We start from the raw sequence: 15,842 nt of genomic DNA, 5'->3' as shown, positions 1-15,842 counted from the left end.
GTATCCTAGTGCAATCTCCCATGGAATGAGCCCGAGGCCTCATCTGCTGCTGGCACTGGCCGAGTATGAGGGTACCTCAGTGTCCCAGCTGTTTCTGCAGCCCCTCTCTAGCTCTGCTGAACACAGAAGGAAACCAAATCTGAGGGATTCTTTATTCTACTTAAATTCATTTTTCTCTCTCCCTCAGGCATGACAGCAGGATAAAAAATAAAGAAATGAAAGACAAACTCCATTTTGCTTAGACCACTGCCTCTTTTGCTCGAACTGTAGCTTTCTTACCTTGTCCTGTGAGTTCTCTAGATGGGATTCAAAGTGCACCTGGCTGCTGCTCTAAGACAACAAAGGGCAGAGATCCCTTTGGAATTGTTGCTGCTGCTTCTCTGGTATCACCATGGCAGGACCTTCTATAAGCACCAGTTATAGTTTTCTAAAAGCAACTTTGGTCTGCTGTGTGAGGAATACACAGCAAGAAGGTACATTTCGTGAATATAATGCTACCTGTCATTACTTGCCTTGTGTGAGTTTGACACAGAATATGAATTTTCTGGTAATTCGACTGATGAGATTATCAGAGCAAAAACACCTCATTGTTAGAAAACAAATTTACCCTCCACCCTCAAGTGTAGCTCACTCTCTAGAAATCTACAGGAAAAACAAGATACAATCAGACATTTTATAAGATGTCTAGGTTCTGAAATGGATTAAAATCAAACTAAACATAACTTGCTCCACTTGGCCTTGAAGAAAACAGTCTGTGAATTCCGAACATCAAACCTAGATCTGGTTTTGATTCTCATTGAATATATAGGTAACACTAAGTGGAGAGAAGCATACCTGTATATTTATATTCACTCATATTCATGTATATTCATTTGCTGATGAGATGAATGAAATTATATAATAAGCTACTAGACAAAAAGCTGCTATATACTTAAGGTTAGTCACATTTAGAGTGTCATGACCAATGAATGATAATAGTCAAAGTTCAACGCATTGTTTTCACTTCTTGGGTAGAATACAACATGGAAGTGACACTTCCTACTTATTGGCTTTTGCTCTAACCAAGCTCTACTCTAAGCAAGCCCTTTTCTTCCACAGTCAAAGGGAAACCTTTCAATATTTGACCTTTGAATCAAATTTGGCATACTCAAATTTTATTTACCAATGTTTAAAATTCACCTAGGATTCAGTTGAGTCACCAAGATGCTTTTTTCAGCATTAAGCTTCCATGGAACACTCTTTAATCACAAAATTTCATACAATGGTACCCTGTGATTTCAGTTTATCTTCTCAACAATCAACAGTTTAACAATTATAAGTCTGTTGGTATTTATATTGTAGACCATCACTGTATCAGGTTCTGCTCTCATAAATTTTGCTAAGCATAAAATGTGTTTCAAAAATAAAACGACAAAAGTTAACAAAGAGGTGGATAACTTAAATTCATTCTGTCTGTTATATCAACCTTGGGATTCAGAGTTCCATAATTAATGGAAATGGGAAAAGCTTAAAGAGAGTTCAGGTCAAAGGTCAAAGAACTCTCCCTCCTTCCTTGCCTCGAATATTTTAAGAGGTGATTTGAAGAGTACCAAACCTGCAGCTAGCTGTTGAACAACCATCAACAGGAAGATACTGGAACCCATCAAAAAGAGATACCCCACAACCAAGGACAAAGGAAAGGCCACAATGAAATGGTAGGAGGAGAACAATTACAATAAAATCAAGCCCTGCTGGGTGGGAAAACTGGAGAAAAATAATAGCAAAGAAGTTCTCACACTGTTGTGAAGGTTCTAGGCCCTACATCAGGCTCCCAGCCTGGGATTTGGTCAAGAGACTGGGAATCCCCAGGGAATCTGACTTTGAAGGTCAGCCAGATTTGATTACAGAGCTTCCATGGGACTAGGGGTAACAGAGACTCTTGGAGGGCACAAACAAAATCTTGTGCACAGCTGGACCCAGGGGACAGGAGCAGTGACCCCACAGGAGACTAAGCCAGACCTGCCTGTGCGTGACTGAGGGTCTCCTGCAGAGCTGTGGGTCAGCAGTGGCTTCCCACAGGGACAGGTGCACTGACAGTGCAGTCCTGGAGCCGCACTGTGGCAGGAGCCCTCTTGGAGGTCGCCAATAGCCCCACTAAGGGAACTTATCGACCCCAGGACTGCGTGTCTCTGGCCAAACAACTAACAGGGAGAGAGCACAGTCCCATCCATCAGCAGACATTTGGATTAAAGTTTTACTGAGAACAGCCCTGCCCATCAGAGCAAGACCCAGTTGCCCTCACAGCCAGTCCCTCCCATCAGGAAGATTGCACATGCCTCTTATCCTCATCCAGAAGAGGGCAAAAAGAAGAATTAAGAACTGCAATCCCATCAACCTCTAGAACTAATATCACAATCACAGAAAGCTACCCAGAGTGAAAAGAAATAAGATTATGTCCCAGGTGAAAGAACAAGACAAATCTCCAGAAAAACAACTAAATGAAATGGAGATAGGCAACCTCCCAGAAAAAAAAAATCAGAGTAATGATAGTGAAGATGATTCAGGATCTCAGAAAAAGAATGGAGGCAAACATTGAGAAGATACAAGAAATGTTTACCAAGGACCTAGGAGAACTAAAGAACAAATAGACAGAGATGAAAAATACACTAAAAGGAATCAATATCAAATAACTGAGGCAGAAGAACAGATAAGTGACCTGGTAGATAGAATGATAGATATCAGTGCTGCAAAACGGAATATAGGAAAAGGAATGAAAAAAATTAAGACAGTCTAACAGACCTCTGGGACAACATTAAATGCACCAATGTTCACATTATAGGGGTCCAAGCAGAATAAGAGAGAGAGAATGGACCCGAGAAAATATTTGAAGAGATAATAGTCGAAAACTTCCCTAACATGGGAAAGGAAATAGTCAACCATGTCCAGGAAGCACAGAGACTCCCAGGCAGGATAAATCCAATGAGGAACACACCGAGACACATTGCAATCAAACTGACAAAGATTAAAGACAAAGATGAATTATTAAAAGCAACAAGGGAAAAAAGACAAATACCATACAATGGAAAATCCATAAGGTTATCAGCCAATTTTTCAACAGAAACCCTACAAGCCAGAGGCAATGGCACAATATATTCCAAGTGATGAAAAGAAAGAACCTAGAACCAAGAATACTCTACCCAGCAAGACTCTCATTTAGATTTGATGGAGAAATCAAAATTTTCCAGACAAGCAAAAGTTGAGAGAATTCAGCATCACTAAACCAGTTTTACAACAAATGCTAAAGGAACTTCTCTAGGCAGGAAACACAAGAGAAGGAAAAAATCTACAAAAAGTAAACCCAAAACAATTAACAAAATGGTAATAGGATCATATATATTGATAACTACCTTATATGTAAATGGATTAAATGTATCAACCAAAAGGCATAGACTGGCTGAGTGGATACAAAAATCAGATCCATATATATGTTGTCTTCAAGACACTACTTCATACCTAGGGACACTGACAGACTGAAATTAAGGGGATGAAGGTAATACTGAAGGAACACTGAAGAAGGTATTTCACACAAATGGAAATCATAAAAGAGCTGGAGTAGCTATACTCATATCAGACAAAATAGACTTTAAAACAAAGACTGTTATAAGAGACAAAGAAGGACATTACATAATTATCAAAGGTTCAATCCAAGAAGAAGATATAACAATTATAAGTATATATGCACCCAGTATAGGATCACCTCAATATGTAAGGCAAATACTAAAAAACATAAAGGGAGAAATAGACAGAAATGCAATAATAATGGGGAGCTTTAATACCTCACTTTCATCAATAGACAGATCATCCAGATAGAAAATCAGTAAGGAAATGCAGGCCTTAAATGATGCTTTAGATGAATTGGGCCTAACTGATACTTATAGGACATTCCATTCAAAAGCAACCAATACTAGCAATTCTCTAGGATTGACCACATGCTGGGCACAAAGTAAGGCTTGGTAAATTTCAGAAAATCAAAATAATACCAAGCATCTTTTCTGATCACACTATGAGATTAGAAATAAACTACAAGAAGAAAACTCTAAGAAACACAAACATGTGGCAGCTAAACAATACGCTACTAAACAACTGTTGGATCACTGATGAAATGAAAGAAGAAATTAAAAAATACCTAGAGACAAATGAAAATGAAAGCACAATAGTCCAAAACTTATGGCATACAGCAAAAGCATTTCTAAGAGGGAAGTTTATAGCAATACAGTCTTACCTTAAGAAACAAGAAAAATCTCAAATAAACAACCTAACCTTACATCTAAAACAACTAGAGAAAGAAGAACAAACAAAACCTAAAGTTAGTAGAAGGAAGCAAATCATAAAAATCAGAGCAAAAATAAGTGAAATAGAGACAAAGAAAACAATTGCAAACATCAATGAAACTAACAGCTGGTTCTTTGAAAAGATAAACAAGAGTGATAAACCTTTAGCCAGACTTATCAAGAAAAAAAGGGAGAGGATTCAAATCAGTAAAATTAGAATTGAAAAAGGAGAAGTTACAACTGACTTCACAGAAATACCAAGAATCACATGAGATTACTATGAACAACTGTATGCCAATAAAATGGACAACCTGGAAGAAATGGACAGTTTCTTAGCAAGGTACAGTCTTCCTAGACTGAAACAGGAAGAAATAGAAAATATGAACAGACAAATCATAAGCACTGAAATTGAATCCATGATTAAAAACTTTCCAACAAACAAAAGTCCAGGACCTGATGGCTTCACAGGTGAATTTTATCAAACATTTGGAGAAAAGTTAACACGTATCCTTCTGAAGCTGTTCCAAAAAGTCACAGAGGAAGGAAAACTTTCCAATTTATTTCATGAGGACACCATTACCCTGATACCAAAACCAGACAAAGATACCACAAAAAAAGACAAAGATACCACAAAAAAAGAAAATTATTGATGAACACTGATGCAAAAATCCTCAACAAAGTACTAGCAATCCATATCCAACAATACATTAAATACATTGATCATACACCATGATCAACTAGGATTCATCCTGGGGATGCAAGGATTTTTTAATATCTGCAAATCAATCAATGTGATATACCATATCAACAAACTGAAGAATAAAACCCATATAATTATCTCAATAGATGCAGAAAAGGCTTTTGACAAAATTCAGCACCCATTTATGATGAAAACTCTTCAAAAGTGGGCATAGAGGGTACATAGCTCAATATACTAAAGGCCATATATGACAAACCTACAGCTAGCATCAAACTTAATGGCAAAAAGCTGAAAGCATCCCCTTTAAGATAGAACCAAGATAGGCTGCCCATTTTCACCACTTTTATTCAACATAGTTTTGGAAGTTCTAGCTACAGAAATCAGAGAAGAAAAACAAGTAAAGGGAATCCAAATTGGAAAAGAAGAAGTTAAACTGTCACTGTTTGTAGATGACATGATATACTATACATAGAAGATCCTAAAGATGCTAACAGAAAACTACTAGAACTCATCAATGAATTTGGTAAAGTTGCACGTTACAAAATTAATACACAGAAATCTGTTGCATTTCAATACACTAACAATGAAATATCAGAATGAGAAATTCAAGAAGCAATACCATTTACCGTTGCATCAAAAAGAATAAAATACCTAGGAATAAACTTACCTAAGGAGACAAAAGACCTGTACTCTGAAAACTAAGATGCTGATGAAAGAAATTGAAGAAGATATAAACAGATGGAAAGATATACCATGTTCATGGATTGGAAGAATCAATATTGTCAAAATGACTATACTACCCGAGGCAATCTACAGATTCAATGCCATCTCTATCAAATTACCAATGGATTTTTCACAGAACTAGAACAAAAAGTCTCAAAATTTGTATCAGTTCAGTTCAGTTCAGTTGCTCAGTCGTGTTCCACTCTTCACGACCCCATGAACTGCAGCACGCCAGGCCTCCCTGTCCATCACCAATCCCGGAATTTACCCAAACTCATGTCCATCAAGTCAGTGATGCCATCCAACCATCTCATCCTCTGTCGTCCCCTTCTCCTCCTGCCCCCAATCCCTCCCAGCATCAGGGTCTTTTCCAGTGAGTCAACTCTTTGCATGAGGTGGCCAAAGTATTGGAGTTTCAGCTTCACCATCATTCCTTCCAATGAACACCCAGGACTGATCTCCTTTAGGATGGACTGGTTGGATCTCCTAGCAGTCCAAGGGACTCAAGAGCCTTCTTCAACACCACAGTTCAAAAGCATCAATTTTTCGGCACTCAGCTTTCTTTATAGTCCAACTCTCACATCCATACATGACTACTGGAAAAACCAAAGCCTTGACTAGATGGATCTTTGTTGACAAAGTAATGTCTCTGATTTTTAATATGCTGTCTAGGTTGGTCATAACTTTCCTCCCAAGGAGTAAGAGTCTTTTAACTTCATGGCTGCAGTCACCATCTGCAGTGATTTTGGGGCCCTGAAAAATAAAGTCAGTGACTGTTTCCACTGTTTCCCCTTCTATTTGCCATGAAGTGATGGGACTGGATGTCATGATCTTAGTTTTCTGAATGTTGAACTTTAAGCCAACTTTTTCACTCTCCTTTTTCACTTTCATCAAGAGGCTCTTTAGTTCTTCTTCACTTTCTGCCATAAGGGTGGTGTCATCTGCATATCTGAGGTTATTGATATTTCTCCTAGCAATCTTGATTCCAGCTTGTGCTTCATCCAGCCCAGCATTTCTCATGGAGACACAAAAAACCCTGAATAGCCAAAGCAGTCTTGAAAAAGAAAAATGGAGCTGGAGGAATCAGGCTCCCTGATTTCAGACCATACTACAAAGCTACAGTATTTAAAACAGTATGGTACTGGCACAAAAATGGAAATATAGATCAATGGAACAGATTAGAAAACCCAGAAATAAACCCATGCACCCATAGTCACTTAATCTATGACAGAAGAGGCAAGACTACACAATGTTGGAAAGATAGTCTCTTCAACAAATAGTGCTGGGAAAACTGGATAGCCACATGTAAAAGAATGAAACTAGACCATTTCTTAACCCCATACACAAAGATAAGCTCAAAATGGATTAAAGACCTAAATATTAGACTGGACACTACAAAACCCTTAGAGGAAAACATAGGCAGAACACTCTCTGACATAAATCACAGCAAAATCTTTTTTAATCTGTCTCCCAGAATAATGGAAATAAAAGCAAAAGTAAACAAATGGGATCTACTTGAACTCAAAAACTTTTTACAGCAAAGGAAAGAATAAACAAAATAAAAAGACAACCCACAGATTTGAAGAAAATATTGGCAAATGATGTGACTGATAAGAGATTAGTCTCCAGAATTTATAAACAGCTTATGACACTTAATAGCATCAAAACAAACAACCCACTCAAGAAATGGGTAGAAGACCTGAACAGACGTTTCTCTAAAGAGGACATACAGATGGCCAATAAGCACATGAAAAGATGTTCAAAATCACTAGCTATTAGAGAAATGCAAATCAAAACTACAATGAAATATCACCTCACACTGGTCAGTATGGCTATCATCAAAAAATCCACAAACAACAAATACTGGAGAGGGTGTGGAGAGAAGGACACCTCTTGCACTGTTGGTGGGAATGTAAATTGGTTCACGTACTATGGAGAACAATATGGAAGTTTCTTAAAAAACTAAAGATACAGCTACCATATGACCCTGCAACCCCACTCCTGGGCATATATCCAGAGAAAAATGGGGCCTGAAAAGATACATGCTCCCCAATGTTCACTGAGCACTCTTTATGATGGCCAACACATGGAAACAACCTAAATGTCCATTGACAGAGGAAAAGATAAAGATGTGGTATAAATATATATATATAATGGAATATTACTCAGCCATTAAAAAGAATGAAATAAGGCCATTTGCAACAACATGGATGGACCTAGAGAGTGTCTTACTGAGTGAAGTAAGCCAGACAGAGAAGGAGAAATATCATATGACATCCCTTACATGTGGAATCTAAAAAGAAATGATACAAATGAACATACTTACAAAACAGAAAAAGACTCACAGACTTAGAAAACGAACTCATGGCTGCTGGGGGAAGGCACAGCTGAGGTCTTTGGGAAGGTCACGTACACACTGCTATATTGAAAATGGAAAACCAGCAAAAACCTATTGTATAGCACCTGGAACTCCGCCCAATGTTATGTGCCAGCCTGGATGGGAGTGGGGTTTGGGGCAGAATGGAAACATGTATATGTATGGCTGAGCCCCTTCTCTGTTCACCTGAAACTATCACAACATTGTTAATTGGCTATACCCCAGTACAAAATATTTTTGGTGTTAAAAGATTAAATTAAAAAAGTGATTAAATTTTAAAAAGACGTGATTTGATAATGGTTTTCAGCAAGATGATGTATTAATAGATGTTCTTCATCCATAATTCAGATCAAACATTTAAAAGGGGGGTTTAAGAAACATCAGGGATTTAGTTTAGTTATAATATTCTGATATACTTCAGGAGATATTAAATCCTCATATGAAAGTACTGTGATTTTCTATTATAAGTTTTATAATAGGTTTCCTAGCTAGAAGGCAGGGTAGGTAAACCAAATGAGTCTTGGACTTTAGCTTTATAAAAAGGTTAAGAGTGAGTTATAGAGCTTATCTTGAAGTACTCTTTCATAAAGAGCACGTGTGATATGAGGACTGGCACTCCCTCTCCATGCTAAGTTGACTGCTGTCTCAGGGAACCAATCTCATATGCAATGTCTGATCCAAGTATTGATCAAGTCCTTATAAATGTTTGGCAGAGGTCATAGAAGCAGATACAATACCTATAAAACAAATAAGAAATGTATTTCCTTGTTTGCGTTTAAAAATGACATTTACTGATTTTTTTTTCATTATAGTATTCAGCTGTATGCAGTCATATTATAATTGTCATAACCTTACTTCAGGGACACATCTTTTAAAACAATGTATTATTCAGCAACCTTCAGTAAACATGCAATTTAGGAGTGGAAAAGATGCACACAGAGACAAGTAATCATAGATACAAAGCATGGCGAATTTCTGTGCTATGCACTTCACACCCCAACTCATCTCGCAGGGAAACTAGAGAAGGGGCAGAACCATTTCTATTATGATAATTCACAAAGGGAGGCCATATAGATATGCATGCAAGTCTCTCCCCACCTCTCCATTTACATGCCAGGATTTCAACTCTGCGACACTGAGTCCCTTCATTTAGCCAATTAGTCCTTCCAGCTTCATGTAATGCACGCCAAGAAGGAGAAATAGAAGTGCTGACGTTTACTGCTTTGAAAGTTGCTATTCTAATGCCAAAGCTGCCTCTTGAGCAATTTCCAGAATGTATTAACATGGGAGCAAAGCTCTATTCTGAAAGACATGGATCACATTATGCAGGAGAGCCCCCTTCAACGGGTCACAATCACATAGAATCTCCTCCATCTCTCTCAAGACCTTTACAGTTGTGGTTAGCATGGACTCAAGTTTATGGTCCTTACTCAGGCAAAACCTAGGAGGTCTTCCTGAAGAAAAGGGGCTAATTAAAAAATATGTCACAAGCAAAGCACGACATGTTTTCTGGACTCTAGCATTGGCCAAGTCTTTGCATGCCTGTACTGAAGAAAGCCAGTCAAGGTCCAAAGCAAACTAGCTTCCCAGTTTAGGTTAGAGTGTCATATTCTTCAGTTTCAGTTTTTTATTTTAAACCAGCTAAGTCTAGGTTCAATTTTAATTATTTTAATTCAATATGTAGCCCCTAGAATTTCCCCTCAATGTTAAGGATCAAGTTGAAAAGAGTTGATATTTTAAACAAAATATAAATATGCTTCTATACTTGCAAGACTGTGTAGTTTGTGCATCTTGTGCCCGCTTACACATGATCCTGATACTTAGCAGGCAATCAGAAGTTGCTCTGAAATACTAAAAACTATGCATTCCCCTTATTCTGTTGACCATCCTGGCCACAGCTGATAGAGTGATGGAGATTTCAACATCACCCTCTCCTTTTCTCTTATCAATGGATTTACACAAGTCAGTTTGTGTCAGTCTGGTCTCTACAAATTTAGCCTTTCTTTGCTTAACTCATGACATCCACAAGAAGTGACTGGACAGGTCCTTCATGGAGGCAGCACAGCACACGGAAGGAGCACGTCACTGTGATCAAACACCCTTATGACCTAGTTCTGGTTCGTCTACAAGTTAGCTTTGTTTACATGATCACTTCTCTCTTTGAGGCTTCCTTTTCCCCCACATATAGAATTTGAACATTGGCTAAGATGGCACTGCAACATTCCTTCAATTTCTTGTTTCTCCAAAAAGCTTCTCAAAAATGACTTCTTAATCCTTTCTTCTGATGTTTAAAATCTTGGCTCAGTTTTATCCCTTCAATTGTTACTTCAACATTCCTTTACTATCTCCTAACTGGGTTGTCCCTTGAAAGGCATTACCTTAAGGTTCATAGTTTTTTTCTTCTTATATTCATGCATTTGAGGGGTTGATGCACACATTCATCTTTTCCTAGAATCTGCCTCTTTTAGTTATGGTTAATTAAGTTAATTAGTCAACACTTCAGAATACCTTTGATTAGAAGTTCTGCTAGCACCTCAAATTCCCTACTGAGCATTCTCTCTTTCCTTTTAAATCATTTCGCTATTCAAATGCTACAAAACTACAGTCCATGACACCATCTAAAGCCCCAAACTTCTGCTAAACTTTCTGTAATAAAATATTTTGCTTCCATGTTCATCAACAAAAGAATGGATAAAGAAGATGTGACACATATATACAATGGAATATTACTCAGCCATAAAAAAGAGCAAAATAATGCCATTTGCACAACATGGATGAACCTAGAGATTGTTATACTGAGTGAAGTAAGTCAGATAAAAAAAGACAAATATCATATGATATCACTTATATATGGAATCTTAAAGAAATGGTACAAATGAACCTATTTACAAAACAGAAGTTGAGTCACAGACATAGAAACAAACTTGTGGTTACCAAGGGGGAAAGGGGAGGAAGGGTAAATTGGGAGATGGGACTGACTTACACACTATATATATAGGATAGATAACTAATAAGAACCTACTGAATAGCACAGGGAACTCTATTCAATACTCTGTAATTATCTATGTGGGAACAGAATCTGAAAAAGAGAGGGAATATGTGTATATATAGCTGACTCACTTTGCTGTACAGCAGGAACTAACACAGCATTGCAAAGCAACTATACGCCAATGAAAAACTAATTTAAAAAACCAACCAATAAATCTGAAAAACAAACAAACATCAACTAATCTGGAAAAAAAATTTTTTTTATTCTTATATGCATGTAAGAATATAAAAAATTTCTTAAAATGATCTTAACTCAAACACGCATTTTTTACTATTATCTTTGGCTATCTCTTGATCAGGCTTCCCTGGTAGCTCAGCTGGTAAAGAATTTGCCTGCAATGCAGGAGACCCCAGTTCAATTTCTGGGTCGGGAAGATCCCCTGGAGAAGGGATAGGCTACCCACTCCAGTATTCTTGCCTGGAGAATCCCCAGGGACAGAGGAGCCTGGCAGGCTGTGGTCCATGAGGTTAACAAAGAGTTGGACATGACTGAGCAACTTAAGCAAAGCATAGCACAACTCTTGATCACACTATACCTAGGATATGAAAATTGCCTCCTCACTCCAAACATCTTCTCAATGGTTTGATTGTCATAGTTCCCTTTTTAGTCCTCCAGAGGATTTCTATCCTACTTCAGATCAGTTATGAATTCCAGACTACCAGCACCAAAAGACTTTTATAGGTTTGCTCATTTAATCTCTCAGAAAATGGTGCCATGAAGGTCCCCCTATAGCCATTAAGGACATCTCCTTTGCCTTTTGGCTTCTTCCCATTGAGAATCGTTCCTTTATGTGGGAAAGTTCATCTCTGAATCTTTCCCGCACAAGCCTGCATCTGTGGAATAATTCCTCAGCGCTGAAGAACATCTCTCCTTCCTTCAAATGATTACTTAAAGGCTGCTTCTGCTGGAGAGACTTTCAAGATTGCTGTCAACCAGTGGCCAATCCTCTTAAACAAGGTAAAAACCACCGCATCCACTTTACCACACTTTAAAAGATTTATTGTACTTTAAATGTATTTTATGGGACTTCCCTGGTGGTTCAGTGGCTAAGACTCCATGCTCTCAATGCAGGGGGTCCAGGTTCAATCCCTGCTTAGGGAAATAAATCCCACATGCCAAAACTAAGTGTTCACATGCTAGCGCTAAAGATCTTGCATGCCATAATTAAGACCTGCTCCAGCCAAATAAATAAATAAATATCAAAAAATAAATGTACATTATAATTGCTTATAAATTTCACTGATGGTAGGAAAAAATATAGTGGGTACTCACCCAATACAGTTTGATTAATTTGTTGCATTGCAACTATAGGTCTTAATTTTAAATAGTGTGTATATATATATATATATATACTTTAAGACATATAAAGCTACTTAAGTCTCCTGATTTTTGGGAACTGTCAACTGTTATGCATGTGGTAGGCATCAGTAAACACTTGTTGAACTGGACTGAAGAGGAATCATCTTAAACAGTTTACTCTTGGAGGAGGGAGCAATCAGAAGACTATTAACATAAATATTCTATAACAGCATCTAAGTGTAATAAAAATAATACTCAAATGAGTTACTCAAATTTCTCTCATCCTCTTGATTATTTAATATTATATTTATAAAAATATATTTTTTAAAAATAGCTTTGATTTTAAAACACTAAATTTACACACCAAGAATTAGACACTAGAAAAATCTCATAGTCTGATTTATTTCTCTGTAATATATCTGTCTTGAGAACATCAGCAGGAATACACCAAAGAAATATGTCCCTCACGGGATCAACTATATAAAAAGACAGAACACATCATCAGCACAAAAATCATTATCCATCTAATTTCTCCCATTCTGGATGGCTCCGGTGAGCCCCTCCATCATTACTGACTAGGGTTAAGATAGACCTTAATGGATTAATTAAACCAAAGTGGGACTGCACTGCAGACCAAAGAGGAGGAGATCCTGATACAGGGGAAGCAACAACCCTGTTCTTTTACCCAAATGAATGAGACTTGGCTACTCCCAAGTGTTGTTCATTTGTACTGCAAAGTAGTTGTCTAAAAATAAGACTTGGTGCCTATTGTCTGGGTCTTCCCCTTAGCACTCATAAAAATCTAATACTTGGGTGCTTATCAAAAATTATCAGATAAGAAATTAAATGTTAAGACTCTTCTTTTGCTTCAGGAAGGTGGGAGCATCTGAAAGAGAGGTAAAGTGACAGAGACAGTGTGCTCATTTTGGTCAGGAAGGCCAGGTTGGGAGAGGCTATTGTTGGAGTACTAGTGAGATTCTGAGTGCTGGCCCGGACACAGAAAACTCTCAAAGAGCTGAAAGGAAGAAATGCCCCCCACAAAGTCACCATGTGTGTGTGTTAGTCACTCAGTCGTGTCCGACTCTTTGTGACCCTATGGACTGTAGCCCGCCAGGCTCTTCTGTTCATGGAATTCTCCAGGCAAGAATACTGGAGTGGGTTGCTGTGCCCTCCTCCAGGGGATTTTCCTGACCCAGGGATTGAACCCAGGTCTCCTGCATTGCAGGCAGACTCTTTACCGTCTGAGCCACCAGGGAAGTCACAAAGTCACAGGGACACACCCAAAGGCAGCTGTCAGTAATGGAAACCCTGAGAATTGCTCATTTAAAGAGGGTTTTGAAATTCAAATGTGAAAGGAGAAGATGTTAATCCAAAGGCACAATTTAGGGCCTTTTTCTGCTTGTAAAAGGAAGAGGGAAAAAAAAAAACAACCCAGTAGTACTGTACCATACTGGCAGTTTACTCTTTCATGAACAAAATCAGCACATTAATGACATGAACACCTACTTTCCTGATGGGGACAATCACATAACATTAAATATGCTGGTATTATTAAAAAAAAAAAAAAAGCAAAAAAAACAACAGGAACACGTCACTCTGGAAATGGTGAGGCTGACTAGGGCAGACTGTCACCAATACCAAGCATATCCTGAGAGTCTAGAAAAGCATCTATGAAGCCATAATGAGCTGGCAGGCCTCTTTTCCACCAAAGAGGAAGTGTCCTTAAGGATTCCAGAAGTGGCGGTCTGGGCAGCTTTCTGTTTCTTTTTTGAAATAACAGGAGCAGGGCAGGCTCCTCTGGGGGTCAGGCTGGTCCCACCATGTTGAATGTCTGTGTCTAAATGATAGGTAATTGAAGTGAAAAGACACCAGTTTCAATAGATGCTCTGAATTTTAAAAGCAAGTACAAATTCCCAGCCCCTTAGTAGATTTCATTTGTGATTCCTGCATTAGGGGAAAACTTGGCACGAAGTTCAAACAATAATAGCATAGCTCTCAAAAAAACACGTCATTTCTTACTGGAGAGAAAAAAAATAGAATTATGGAGTTGAAATGTTTTCCTACCTTAGTGATTATTTAATCTAGTTATTTTGTAAATGAGGAAACTGAGGACTGGCCAGTGATCACAGAGTTAATTATACAGCCGGTAACTTTATCAGTAATGAATCTATAAGTAGGTTCAGGGCTATCAGTGACCCAATGGAACTGGGTCCCTCAACTGGGTCTTTCATTTAAACAATTATATAAAATCAATATATATACATACACATATATAAGTATACACACAGAGGGAGAGGTCTATTGATACAGGTATTTATACATAAAATATATTGCTGGACAGTAAAAACAGGATCCTGTGTCACTATCATAGTCAAGAAGTCACTGGCTAAATCTGTTTACTCAACATTTACTGAGCTCCAACCTATGTGTATTAGGAAAGTAAAAAAGGGTATGATTAGACATAGTTTGTGCTATTACAAAGAGTTTTACATCTGCAACACAATCACATAGAATAATCGAGTAGTCATACTTGTTCCCATTGGATGAAAATAAAACCTAATCATTAGGTTTGAATCAAGAGAGGAAGAACCATATATTAGAGACTGGAAAGAATTTGGAATTTTTCTAGTAGCCCAAATCTAAAGATCGAGCCATTGATTTCAACTGTTCTATGCATTTGGACATGCTTTCCCTTCAGAATCTACTCCAAATTCACTGCCCTAAGTAGCTCAGAAACAGGGCTCTTGAGGCCTGGCTGCTCTGCTCCTGCCCCGTCTCTGAGAGGGTATTTAGGTCAAGGATGAGGGTGGAGCTGGCGATAAAGCAACAAAGAACCTGGCTGAGTTCTGAGTCTATTAGCTCCAACACACTACCTTATCTCCGAGTCATTTTGCTTACAGTTATATCTTAGTATATAACACAGCAGAATGATTTCCTTTATGGTGAACAAAAACTGATAGGCTAAAACCTAATATGATTGGTTCAAGTAATCTGGATATGGAGAAAAATTACTAACAGTAAGTTTAAGACCAAAGAAGTGATCAGATCACCCAGGCATTTCTCTTAAAAAGAAGGGAGAAGAGAAATAATACATATAAGTGTCTACCATGTTTCAGACGCTATGTTAGGGGGTTTACATATATTATCTCATTTAATTCTGACAAAAACCTTCCAGAATAGAAGCTACCATCCATTGTTCTTCAGGTGAAGAAACTGAGGCACAGCAAGACAGTGGTTTAATCAGCCTCACAAAGTAGAAAGTGCTTTATGACACTCCTATATGGATCTAAGTTTGTCCAGCTAGAAAACTTGTATTCTTTGCCAAAGTTTGCTAAGAGGGAAACCCAGAGGTGAAACAACTATGAATGCCATCAGAAAATATTT

At 38.0% G+C, this 15,842-nt stretch overlaps 1 protein-coding gene across 42 annotated transcripts in view; it reads right to left on the bottom strand.

Annotated features, from left to right (window-relative positions):
* The window catches only part of ZBTB20 (zinc finger and BTB domain containing 20), an 848,937-nt gene that overhangs the window by 93,332 nt on the left and 739,763 nt on the right, over positions 1-15,842 (bottom strand). The gene's annotated exons all lie outside the window — the stretch shown is intronic.

Source organism: Cervus elaphus, chromosome 19, assembly GCF_910594005.1.
Source record: "Cervus elaphus chromosome 19, mCerEla1.1, whole genome shotgun sequence".
Classification (NCBI taxonomy): domain Eukaryota; kingdom Metazoa; phylum Chordata; class Mammalia; order Artiodactyla; family Cervidae; genus Cervus; species Cervus elaphus.
This window is presented reverse-complemented; position numbering and strand designations above follow the sequence as displayed.